This window comes from Hypanus sabinus, chromosome 21 (genome assembly GCF_030144855.1).
Source record: "Hypanus sabinus isolate sHypSab1 chromosome 21, sHypSab1.hap1, whole genome shotgun sequence".
NCBI classification, from domain to species: Eukaryota; Metazoa; Chordata; class Chondrichthyes; order Myliobatiformes; family Dasyatidae; genus Hypanus; species Hypanus sabinus.
In genome coordinates this window covers 49598275-49611118 of record NC_082726.1, presented here as the reverse complement: position 1 = coordinate 49611118, position 12844 = coordinate 49598275, and the positions used below count along the sequence as shown (strand labels likewise).

Below are 12844 nucleotides of genomic sequence, written 5' to 3'. Positions count from 1 at the left end.
GTTGTTATATATTTCTGATCCTGACAGGTCTATTCCTGCTATTTTATCCTTGTTGGCTCAATTTGGTAGTTTTCCTGGTTATAAACTAAACTTGGATAAGAGTGATTTATTCCCTTTAAACGCGCAAACTTTATTGAATGAAAGGATACCATTGAAAGTTGTTGATGATAACTTTATCTATTTAGGTATAAAAATTACCAAGAAATATAAAGATTTATTTACATTGAATTTTTTACCTATGCTTTATCAAATTCAACAACTTACTACAAGATGGTCTCCCTTATCCTTATCATTAGTTGGTCGGATTAATGCTATTAAAATGATGATTCTACCGAAATTTTTATATTTATTTCAAGCTTTACCAATTTTTATTCCTAAATCTTTTTTTGATAACATTGACTCAAAAATTTCTTCATTTGTGTGGCAAAATAAAAATCCTAGGCTAAGTAAAAGGCAATTACAAAAATCTAAAAAAGATAGTGGTTTAGCTCTACCTAACTTTAGATTTTACTATTAGGTGAATAATATTCGTAACTTAATTTATTGGAAATCAGATTCAGATATCCAACCCTGTTGTCAAACATACATTATGAATTTGGTTTCAATTTCGTAAATTTTTTACTCTGAAAAACTTTGTTCTTGATAGCCCTATTTTACTTAATTTTTTTTTCAAACCTTCTTTGATAGATCAAGCCTTTAGCATATGGAAAAGGAAAGGTATAAAATGCTTTCGTGATCTCTTCTTTGAAGGTAGTTTGATGTCTTTCGACCAACATTCCAACAAATTTGAGTTACCTAAATCTAACTTTTTTAGATATCTACAAATCAGAAATTTTTTACATAAAATTCTACCATCATTCCCCAATTCAACTTCAATGGACTTTTTAGGTATGATTTTTACCTTAAATCCCTATCAGAAGGGATTAGTGGCTTTTATTTATAATATGATTATGAAGATACAACCAGAAATATCAGGTAGAATTAAACAAGAATGGGAAAAAGAACTTCAATATAATATATCAATAGAAAAATGGGAAAAAATTTTACAAGTGGTTAATTCCTCTTCTATATGTGCTAAACATGCTTTAATACAACTTAAAATTGTACATAGAGCTCATATGTCTAAAGATAAACTTGCTCGATTCTACTCTCATATTAACCCTCAATGTGACAGATGTCATTCAGATGTGGCTTCATTGACCCACATGTTTTGGTCATGTCCCACCTTATATAACTATTGGAAGGACATATTTGCTACCATTTCCTCAATTTGGAATATCGATTTACAACCTCATTTTATTACTGCAATTTTTGGTATACCAAATGAGGATGGTAATCAGTTTTCCCCTTCAATTAGACGAATGATTGCTTTTGTAACATTAATGGCCAGAAGGTCTATATTGCAAAATTGGAAAGAAGTAAATCCTCCTACCACATTTCAGTGGCTCTCTCAAACTATTTCTTATCTGAGCTTGGAAAAAATTAGAAGCACTATTTTTGACTCATCAGTTAAATTTGAAGAAACTTGGGGACCGTTCATTCGACATTTTCATATGAATTAATTTGACCTCTCCCAGACCTTCTCTCTGTCTATTCTTGTTCTGGTATGGAGTTCCGGAGTTTTTGGCACTATCATATACAAATAAACTGTTATTATTGCCCATGTTAGTTTAGTTCAGTATTTTTTTTTCTTATATATATACTTTTTGCTTCTATTTTTATAATTTTTTCTTTTTCTTTTGACGATTATTCTTATTTTTTTTCATATAATTATTATAGACTTGATTGATAATGTACTATGTTTTTCTGTTGATATTTTAATAGGATATTGTTATCCTACTATTAATTCAATTCAAGTCTTATGCATTTATAACCTATTCATTATTATGTTATGTTTTTTTTATATAAGAAATTCAATAAAAAGATTGAAAAAGAAAGAAAATGTACATGTATTTGTTTCTCTGCACCATGGGCAAGTATTCAGAATCAGAATCAGGTTTATTATCACTGTTTTATATGATGTGAAATTTGTTGTTTTACAGCAGCAGTACAGCACAAAGACTTAAAATTATTATAAATTTTCTCACAAAATAAATAAATAGTGCAAAATAAGAATAATAAGGCAGTGTTTATTCTCCATTCAGAAATCTGATTGCAGAAAGGAAGAAGCTGCTCCTACACACCAAACTTCCTCAAACTTCTGATGAGGTAGAGCGACTGGCGTTCCTTGTTCATGATTGCATCAATGTGTAGGGCCCAGAACAGATCCTCTGAGATGTTGACACGCTGGAACTTAAAGCTGCTCACTCTTTCCACCACCGACCCCTCAATGAAGACTGATGGGCACTGTCCCAACTTCTTCTTCCTGACGTTCATAATCAATTCCTTGGGTCTTGCTGACATTGAGTGCAAAGTCGTTGCTGTGACCACTCTATCTATCTATCAACCAATCTATCTCTCCTGCATGTTCCTCGTTGCCTTCCGAGATTTTGCCAACAAGAGTGGTGTCATCAGCAAATTTATAAATGGTGATTGAGCTATGTTTAGCCACACAGTGATGATAGTAGAGAGAGTGTAGCAGAGGGCTGTACACCTGTGTTGACTGGCAGCAAGGAGGATTATGCTATGACTGATCTCTACAACTGTGGCCTCCTGATGAGGAAGTTGAGGATCCAGTTGCAGAGGCAGGTGTAGAGGCCCAGGTTTTGAAACTTAGTGATTAATAGTGAGGGGGTGACAGTACTAAATATTCAGCTGTAATCAAAGAGAAGCCAATGTGTATTCACCTGTTTTGCTGCTAGAGAGCTGTAGAGCCATCCAGAAGTTGGAAAATTGAAGTGTGACCAGGTCTTTGCTCAGGCAGGAGTTAATTCTAGCCATAACCAACCTTACAAACCACTTTATACATGTAGATGTGAACGCTATCCGTCAATAGCCAGTTCACCCTGCCTTCTTCCTGAAAGCTGCCATTTTGAAGCAGCTGAAAAACTCAGGCTGGAGCAACGAGAGGTTGAAGATATCCTTAAGCACTCCAGCCAGTTGGTTGGCACAGGTTTTCATTATCCAGCCATATGCACCATTGGGCCCTGACACCTTGTATGAGTTCACTCTCTTGAAGGATGCTCTGGAATTAGCCTCTGAGGCAGATCTGAGGGTCACCAGATGCTGTAAGCATTCACACAGGTGTAATGTAATTCTCCCTTTAAGGTGTTCATAAGGAGAGAATAACACCACCCCTGTGTGAATCCCCACAATATCAGGCAACCAAGTGCTCTCTGTCTTGGAAGTTGATGTCAGAAAATCCTTCAAGAGGGTGAACCCTCAGAATAACCTGAAACATTAAATACATATATAAAACCAGAAAATTCTACAGGATCAATTCTTAGGAGAAGTGGTTCCATCAGTGGAGAGAGAAACAGAGTAAACAAACATATCAGTTCTATTGAACTGTCAAAATATCATCAGACTGAAATTTTAATTCTGCTTTTGTCCCCATGGATATTTTCAGATCTGTTAGGTGTTTTGTAGAATATTCTGTTTTTAAATTGGATTCCATGCGTCAACCAACATCCAATATACATCCAAATGTTATCAGATAACGGCCGATTACTCTATATGAGAAAAAAACGGAATTGGAAAATTGATAGTTGAAGTTGTACTCCTTCACTAAATATTTCTCACATGCATTCAGATTATGTTATTTTCTCTTGGTTTTCTTCTGTTTATTTCAATGAATTTTAAATAAGCTTTTCAGCACTGTGAAATCTATTCACCATTTAGGGGAAGACTTGAACAGTAGTATCTCATAATTCTATACATTTCCTGTTGGAAAAAAATCCTGTGTTTAACATGCTTTAAAATAATTGCTGGTGCCCTTTTTGCAGCAGTCAAAGGGTTAATCAGTGTTCCACACTCGGTGAATTTGAAATGACCCCTAGAAGGTAAGTTTTTCGAATGAGCATAATTTTTTGTTTCAGTCCAATTTTTGGCTACAAAGACTGAAGAAAAGGACAATTTTGGATGGTCGTTCTGATTATTTTCCTCAAACTTCTGAAGAATATGATTTCCTTTCAACTTATTACCTAACCTTCTTTGGTTGATTGTGAAATCATTACATTCGATCTACTATGCTGAATCCATTTCAGGTACTGATTGCTCTCAGTATAAGGAACCATGACTTAATATAAATATCAAATTTTGGATATATTAAAGCATTTCATTATCAGTGCTGAATGTTCTTTTGGCAGTATGTCCTCTTGGTGTGTATCTATGATTTAATCTGTATCAATATTCATGATTAGGTTCTTTCTGTTTTGATTTTCCATATATCAAATCATTGGCCACAGATTTTTGGATATTGAAAGCTTCAAGAATATGGGATTCATATAGAACAAGAGCTGATCTTAGCTTTGAGTTACTGATGGACAAATCAAATTTGAAACATTTTAATAATTGAAAAGTAAAAAATCTGCACAGGCTGGAAATCTGGAACTAAAACAGAAAATGTTTCAATACTCAATGCGTTATACAGCATTTGTGGAGAAAATATACGCTTATGTTTTTAGGAGGTCATTCAACCTATCATGCATATACTAGTTACTATATTAGCTAAATACTTCATCCAAATCCCCCATTTTAACTGTGTTCCTCCTTTGATGTGACTTTTCATTCATCATGAACATCTCTACAGTATCAGTTCCAGCACTTTAACGTATCACCTTCTTCCAGAATACACGGCTGATTGCCTTAAATCTGTGAACTCTGGTTACTGAACAATGAAAGTAATTTCTTGATATCAGTTCTCATTAGGCATTTCCTATCAGCTCTGAAAACCAATGTTATTTTAATCTGACCACATACTTTATTCCACCGACAATAGAAGTCAGTTGCACAACCATTCTCTTCATGACTTCCAAGGATCTGTTCTTGCCTTACATCTAATTATTATAATGATTTTTCCTCAGTAGATAACTGTGTATTAAAAGACCAAAAGGCTATTTGCATCTGCACTTCCTTGTGGGACTGTGGAGTGGCAAATGCAGTACATGATCAGGAGTGAGAGTGAGCAAACACGAAAACACACCCATCCTCTACAATAAAGTTACTTACAGCACAAAGAAATTCCGATTATAAAACATGAATATATCATAAAACAAGGTGTTAGTAATGTGGAACTGGTGTAACAACATTTTGAAGAATAATGAAGATTGAGATCCCATATTGTATTGCATATACACTTACTAAATAAAAATTCATATCAGCATTTTTGAAACCTGGCTAAACCTATTAAACCTCAAACAATGCCTTAGTCCTGTCACACTTTGCTGGTTTACCACTTTGAATTGTATTTAAGTACTAAAGTTCAAAGTAAATTTATTATCCAAGTACATAAATGTCAATATACACTATCATAAGATTTATTTTCTTGCCATTCACAGCAAGTACAAAAAAAAAGAATCATTGAAAAACTACACACTACAAACAACCAATGCAGAAATACAAAAAAATTAAAAAATGTAAATAAATAATAATAAAAATAATAATAAATATTGAGAACATGAGTTGCAGAGTCCTTGAAAGTGAGACCATGAAATCCTTGAAGTGAGCTCAGAGCTGGGGTGAGTGAAGTTATCCACTCTGGTTCAGGAGCCTGGTGGTTGAATCCAGATCTACCAACAAACAACAGCATGAACACAATAGATTCTGCAGATGCTGGAAATCCAGTATAACACACACACAAAATGCTGGAGGAACTCAGCAGATCAGGCAGCACTTTTGGAGAAGAACAAACAATTTACGTTTGGGCTTGAGACCCTTCATCGACTAAGAAACTGGAGGGAAAAAAACTATGGTGGGATTGACATTCTTAACAGTGAAATACAGCAAATAACTGTATAAGGTAAAATCAGGAGGGCCAGCATTGTGGGGCTATGATTGGCTGAGACAACTACAACTTGATTGGAGATCCATCCACCATTTGAATGCCACATCCCCTGCAATAGAGTCTATTGAAAACAAATTCAGAAAGGTCACAGCAGTGTTCTGGGATGGCATTGAAAAACTCACTACACCTCTCCATTTGGCAGAACTGGTCCTCACCCTCAACAAATTTTTGTTCAGCTCCTCCCACTTTTTTCAAACTCAAGGGGTAGACTTGGACACCTGTATGGGCACCTGCTATGCCTCCTTCTTTATTGGCTATGTTGGACAACCCAGGTTAGAAGCCTTCCCCTGTTATACTCCCCAACTTTTCCTCTGCTACATTGATAACTGAATTGGTGCTGCTTCATGCAGCCATGCTGAGTTTGTCAATTTTATCAACTTCAATGCTGCTCTCAAATTCACTTAGCACATCTCTAACACCCCGCTCTCCTTTCTCAATCTCGACATCTTTTGTAAACCTACTGATTTCCGCAGTGGTTTTGACTATTGCTCTTCCCATCCTGTCTCCTATAAAGATACTACTCCCTTTTCTCAGTTCCTTCACTTCTGCCACATCCATTCCCAAGATACGGCCACCTGTTCCAGGACATCAGAAATGCCCTCCAAAAAACAGGGTTTTCCTCCCTCCACAATTGATGTTGCCCTCACCTGCAACTCCTCCATTTCAAAAGCATCGTTCTCACACCATCTTCCCACTGCTTTAACAGTGATAGAGTTCCTCTTGTCCTTGACCTTACCTACATCCCCACGAGCCTCCACATCCTACACATCATTCTCCACAATTTCCACCATCTCTAAAAGGATCTTACAACTAAATATATCCTTATCTACCCCCCCCCCCCGACCCCACTTTCCACTGGGATCACTCACTTTGTCCATTCGAACCTCCACACTAATCTCCCTCCCGGCACTTATCCCTGCTAGTGGCCTAGGTGCTACACTTGCACATAAAACTCCTCCCTCACCTCCATTAAGGGCCCCAAAAAGTCCTTTCAGATGAGACAACACTTCACCTGTGAATCTGTTAGGGTTGTCTATTGTGTCCAGTGCTCCCGATGAGGTCACCTGTACATTAGTGAGAGCTGTTGTAAACTAGGGAACCGCTTCATCAAGCACCTCCACTCTTTCAGCCACAAACGGAACTTGCCAGTGGCCAAACATTTTAATTCCGATTCCTATTCCTGTTCTATCCGTGGCCTCCACTTGTGGCAAGATGAAGTCACCCTCAGGGTGGAGGAGAAACACCTTATGTTCCATCTGGGTGTCTCCAACCTGAAAGGATGAATATCAATTTCTCCTTCCTGTAAAAAAATCCCCTCCCCTCTTCTTTTACTCCCTCCCACTCTTGACCTTTTACCTCTTCTCACCTGCCTATTACTTCCTCAGATCCCCTCTCTTTCTCCTGTGGTCCACTCTCCTCTCCTATCACATTATGGACTCAGAGCACAGCTCACCAGGTGTGAATTCTTTAAACCAAACAGTACTTGCTGTGGTCACACCATTGACACACAAAATTTACACCAGTGTGTTGAGAAAATTCAAATACTGGTGGATAGCCCAGGGCCAAAGGACTTATCACGCTTGGGGTCCACTTTAGGGTTCATCAATTGCTAAAACAGTTTCCCACCAAACCTGGCTGCTGTGCTCCACTCCTTTTACTCATTACTACAGATCGGGAAGAAATGGCAATGGACAAAGCAGTCTGATGTGCCTTTCCTTTTCTTTTCCAATATTTTTATTAATTAATTTACTTATAAGAATACTGACTACAGGAAAAAATATATTTATCAATACATTATACTAAATCGCATATAAAGACTCCTAACCCTATATTCATACAGGTTAGTTAATCCGTAGCATTGAAATATAGTAATTTTATTATATTAAAAAAATCTAACCCAATACCAAGACTGAAGCTGATTAGTAAAGCAAAAAAATGGGGAAAAAAATAGTCATCATCTGTGCTTTAACAGCAAATCAAAGGTTTTGAAAATAATTCAGAAAAGGTCCCCACAATGTCTGAAAGTCTTGACTAGATTCAGAGATTGAACTTCGAATCTTCTCTAAATTTAAGCATGACATCACATCCCGTAACCATTGGGCGTGAATAGGAGGGGCCGCATCTTTCCATTGAAGCAAGAGCGTCCTTCTGACCATGAGAGAAATAAAAGCCAAAATGTGGCTTTCCAAAAGAGAAAGGAAATAGTGACATCAGACACTGTACAATGTCCAGTGAAGTTTGCCTTTGGCACCTCGCCTAATGGCATAGGTGCAGTCATATCACATATTATGAGTGATGGAATTGAACGCCCCATAGCCTTTGCATCATGTTCCCTTACCACTGCAGAGAAAAATTACACACAGATTGACAGAGGCCTTGAGTCTGGTTTGGGTGGGGGGGGGGGGGGGGTAAGACATTTCAATGAGTAATTGGAGAAAGTTTACCCTCATTACTGATCATCAACTGCCTGTGCCCATTTTCAATCACAGAAGGGTGTTCCACTAACAGTAGCAGCACAAATGCAGAGATGGGCTCTGTTTCTTGGAGGCCACATTGACAATATCAAATTCAAGAGGACAACTAATCATGGAAATGCTGATGGATTTTCCCATTTACCCTTGTAAAAGGAAATACCTGAAAAACTAATGAATGTGGATACTCCTCTTGACGTATTCTCTTTAACACACTTCGAAAATCTCTCTATTACGGCAGAGATGATTTGAAGGGAAAACAAAAAAGACCCCATGCCGTCAGGTCTATGTGGCCACCCAAAAAGGCTGGAATATGCAGCAGAAATTCCTGTTCTCCCATTTTTAGCAGTGTCGGGATGAACTTGCCTTTTCGGAGGTATGGTGATTGGGAGTTGTTCTACCACTGAAGCTGACAGCTAAATTGTTGGAGAAGCTACATGCTGGTCATTGAGGCATCGTCAAAGTGTAAGTGTTGGCTTGAAGCTTTGTCTAGTGGCCTGGGATAGATCAGCAGATTGAGCAGCTTGCTATGTATTGTTTGGGTTGGAACACGTCTAGTAGATGCCAAGAGCAGCGCCTCCCCAACCCTGGGAATAACTTGCATTGCCTTGGCAGAGGATTCATGAGGATTTTGCCAGACTATTCATAGGCACAAATTTCTTGGTAGTAGCCATAAGTATTCCACTGCAGCCTTTCACACTGTTAAGCTATTGAGGAGCCTCTTCTCAATGTCTGGTGTTCCAGAATACTTGGTCTGTGCCAATGGACCACAATTTATTGCAGAACACTTTCAGTCATTCCTGAAAATGAATGGAATAAGACAAATCTACACCAGGCTTAGCTGAAAGTTTTGTTCAGAGTCTAAAGAATTATTTGCAAGCAATGTCAACAGAACACACTACACCAAGGGTCCCAAGCTGCTTCTTCCAATAGATGCTGCCTGGCCTGCTGTGTCCCACCAGCATTTTAGACAATAGACAATAGACAATAGGTGCAGAAGTAGACCATTCGGCCCCTCGAGTCTGCACCGCCATTCTGAGATCATGGCTGATCATTCACTATCAATACCCAGTCCCTGCCTTGTCCCCATATCCCTTGATTCCCCTATCCATCAGATATCTATCTAGCTCCTTCTTGAAAGCATCCAGAGAATTGGCCTCCACCGTCTTCTGAGGCAGTGCATTCCACACCTCCACAACTCTCTGGGAGAAGAAGCTCTTCCTCAACTCTGTTTTAAATAACTGACCTCTTATTCTCAATCCATGCCCTCTGGTACTGGACTCTCCCAACATCTGGAACATATTTCCTGCCTCAATCCTATCAAATCCTTTAATTATCTTAAACGTTTCAATCAGATCCCCTCTCAATCTCCTCAATTCCAGCGTGTACAAGCCCAATCTCTCCAATCTCTCTGCGTAAGACAGCCCTGCCATCCCAGGAATCAACCTAGTGAATCTACGCTGCACTTCCTCAATTGCCAGAATGTCCTTCCTTAAACCTGGAGACCAAAACTGTACACAATATTCCAGGTGTGGTCTCACCAGGGCCCTGTACAAATGCAAAAGAACATCCTTGCTCTTGTACTCAATTCCCCTTGTAACAAAGGCTAACATTCCATTTGCCCTCTTCACTGCCTGTTGCACTTGCTCATTCACCTTCATTGACTGATGAACTAGGACTCCTAGGTCTCTTTGCATTTCTCCCTTACCTAACTCTACACCGTTCAGACAATACTCTGCCCTCTTGTTCCTGCTTCCAAAGTGGATAACTTCACATTTATTCACATTGAATGACATCTGCCAAGTATCTGCCCACTCACCCAGCCTATCCAAGTCTCCCTGTATTCTCCTAACGTCCTCTTTGCATGTCACACTGCCACCCAGTTTAGTATAGTCAGCAAACTTGCTGATATAGTTTTCAATGCCCTCATATAAATCGTTGACATAAATCGTAAAGAGCTGTGGTCCCAATACAGAGCCCTGTGGTACCCCACTAGTCACCTCCAGCCAGTCCGAGAAACACCCCTTTACTGCTACCCTTTGCTTTTGTGTGTGTTGCTTGAATTTCCAGCATCTGCAGATTTCCTCATGTTAACTTACCAACTACACAGTTCCTGAATCATTCCTTGTGCTCACACTTGGATTTCCTCAAACCCAATCTCAAGGGTATATAGAACAAGCAGCAGAATGATTCCCCTTGTCAGGAAAGATGTTATTCTGCAAGAACAAGAAAGCCTCTACAGTGATTAAATTTTCAGGGATGAATGGGACGGTTTAAAATTTACTATGCTGTGGATGTCTATATAGCAGTTGTATTAAGTGGTATAGTGATTATGTATAAAAAATTGGAGATGCCTTCTATATTGATTTGGAGTTTGTAGCTAAGCAGGGTGGAGTGTTGTATATTTAATATTTCAGTAACATTTGAGTAATAGTATAAATAAATCACTTGATTAAGTATTGTTTGTTGTTTTCATAATTCATTACAGATTATATATAATAGTACAGTGTATGAATGGCATACGTTATCACACCACACGTCTCTCACGAAGTAAAAATGGAAAATACATGTTTATCCCAGTGCTTTTCTTTCTCTTAATTTCTGGAGTTACAAAACATAGGACTTTATTCCCTAGAAAGTAGAAGTCTGAGGGGAGATTTGATAGAGGTATACAAAATTATGAGGGCTATAAAGAAAATGCAAGCAGGCTTTTCCCATTGAGATTGTGTAAGATGACTACTAGAGGTCATGGGTTAAGGGTGAAAGGTGGAATGTTTAAGGGGAAAATGAAGGGGAACTTCTTCACTCAGAGAGTGTGGAATGAGCTGCCAGCACAAGTGGTGGATGCAGGTTCAATGTCAGTATTTAAGAGTAATTTGGATAGGTACATGGATTGGAGGGGTACGGAGGGCTATGGTCTGTGTGCAGATCGATTGGACTAGACAGATTAATGGTTTGGCACAGACTAGATGGGCTGAAGGGCCTGTCTGTGCTGTAGTGTTCCATGACTATGATCTTACAGGGGCATAAATAACAAGGATGGCAACTGTCCTTCTCCCAGAGTACGGAAGTCAAAAACGAGATTGGATAGTCTTAAGATGAGAAAGGAAAGAGTTGAAGGGGAGCTGAGGGGCAATGTTTTCATACTGAAGATGTGGGTTTTTGTCTTATTTACCCTTATTTATTCCATCAGTTGCATTGTTATACTTGTCCTTTTATGTCTAAATCAGTTAGTTGCTAATTTAATTCTTCATTGTATCTAATGACATATTGAATTGATTTTGTTGATCTTTAATAATAATTAATAAAAAAGATTTTTAAAATGAAAATGAAATAAGTCTTCTCCATTTCTGTGGTCTACATTGAGGAATTCTTATTGCACGATGAACCCTGGTGAGTTTAGGGAGGTACAGGATTATGAGAATAAAGCATACTGCACCCCACCCTTGACATAATTGCTATTTAAATGTTTTAAAGTCATTCGATTGTAAAGGTGAGAAAGACATAGGCCAAATGCAGGCAATGGGATTAACTGTACTAGGCAAATTGGCCAACATGGCAGATTTGGGCCAAAGGGCCAATTTCTATGATGCATTACAGCAAAATTAGGCCATTTGTCCATTCGATCATGGCCGATTTCTTTTCCCTCTCAGTCCCATTCTCCTGCCTTCTCCCCAGAACCTTTGATGCCTGAACTCATCATGAACCTATTAACTTCTGCTTTAAATATACCCAATGACTTGGCCTCCACAGCCGTCTGTGGCAATGAAGTTGGTGATCTATAGAAGACTACAACACAGGAGCTCTAAAGCTCTATGTACAGTACTACTGATATATGCTCTACCAGTGTAAAATGATGCAATATTTCAAAACAGCAATTCAAGATTTGTTGGGGAACATCGGCGACAGAACACACCTTCCGTGACCGCTCCCTCGCCCTCTCGCGCGGCCCGGGGACGCCTGCAGACTCGTCTACGTGATGACGGAAGGGACGGGGCGTGGGCGACGTTGCGTGACGAGCCCGAGAGATGTGCGGAGTTGCTGGGGGGGAGCAGAAAATGGTAACTGCGGTTGCTGTGAGGAAATGAGCCGATGAGCGGACGGTAAGGGGACGGCACGGAGGGGTTACATTTTGTCGTGAGAGCGGGTTGTCGCTCCTGACGGGCGGACGGAGCTGTCGACCTATGTCCATCTCCTTGTGTTGTGAGGGAGTCTGGGGGCTGGGCCACATCGACGGTGGGATGGAGTGTACTCTAACCCAGTACTGTAGTCCTGATATCGCTGATTTATTACCGTGCACTGTGGATTCTGGACGACACTACAGCCACAGAAATGGAGGAGACTTTTGGAGGAGAATAGAACTGCAGAGATGAGATAAATAAGCGTTATTATAAAACAGCGAAGGCAGGGAAAGATTTTATAGGGGGTA

General features: G+C 39.2%; 1 protein-coding gene and 1 long non-coding RNA gene across 5 annotated transcripts in view; one reads left to right on the top strand and one right to left on the bottom strand.

Annotated features, from left to right (window-relative positions):
• Positions 1-4382: 4382 nt before the first annotated feature.
• LOC132379034 (uncharacterized) lies at positions 4383-12450 on the bottom strand. Of its 2 annotated transcripts, none has more exons than XR_009507272.1 (3): positions 12332-12450; positions 10515-10631; positions 4383-5669 (listed from the first exon to the last, which is right to left on the bottom strand). It is a non-coding gene; the product is annotated as an uncharacterized LOC132379034 (long non-coding RNA). The 2 variants fall into 2 exon arrangements; XR_009507271.1 differs by lacking the exon at positions 4383-5669 and adding an exon at positions 7311-9215.
• Positions 12399-12844, top strand: part of micu1 (mitochondrial calcium uptake 1) — a 117263-nt gene continuing 116817 nt past the window's right edge. The window contains exon 1 of one of the 3 annotated variants that reach the window (XM_059946488.1): positions 12399-12518. The gene's annotated coding sequence lies outside the window, so the exon portion shown is untranslated. The remainder of the gene's footprint in view (positions 12519-12844) is intronic. The other 2 variants (XM_059946487.1, XM_059946489.1) reach the window with 2 other exon arrangements.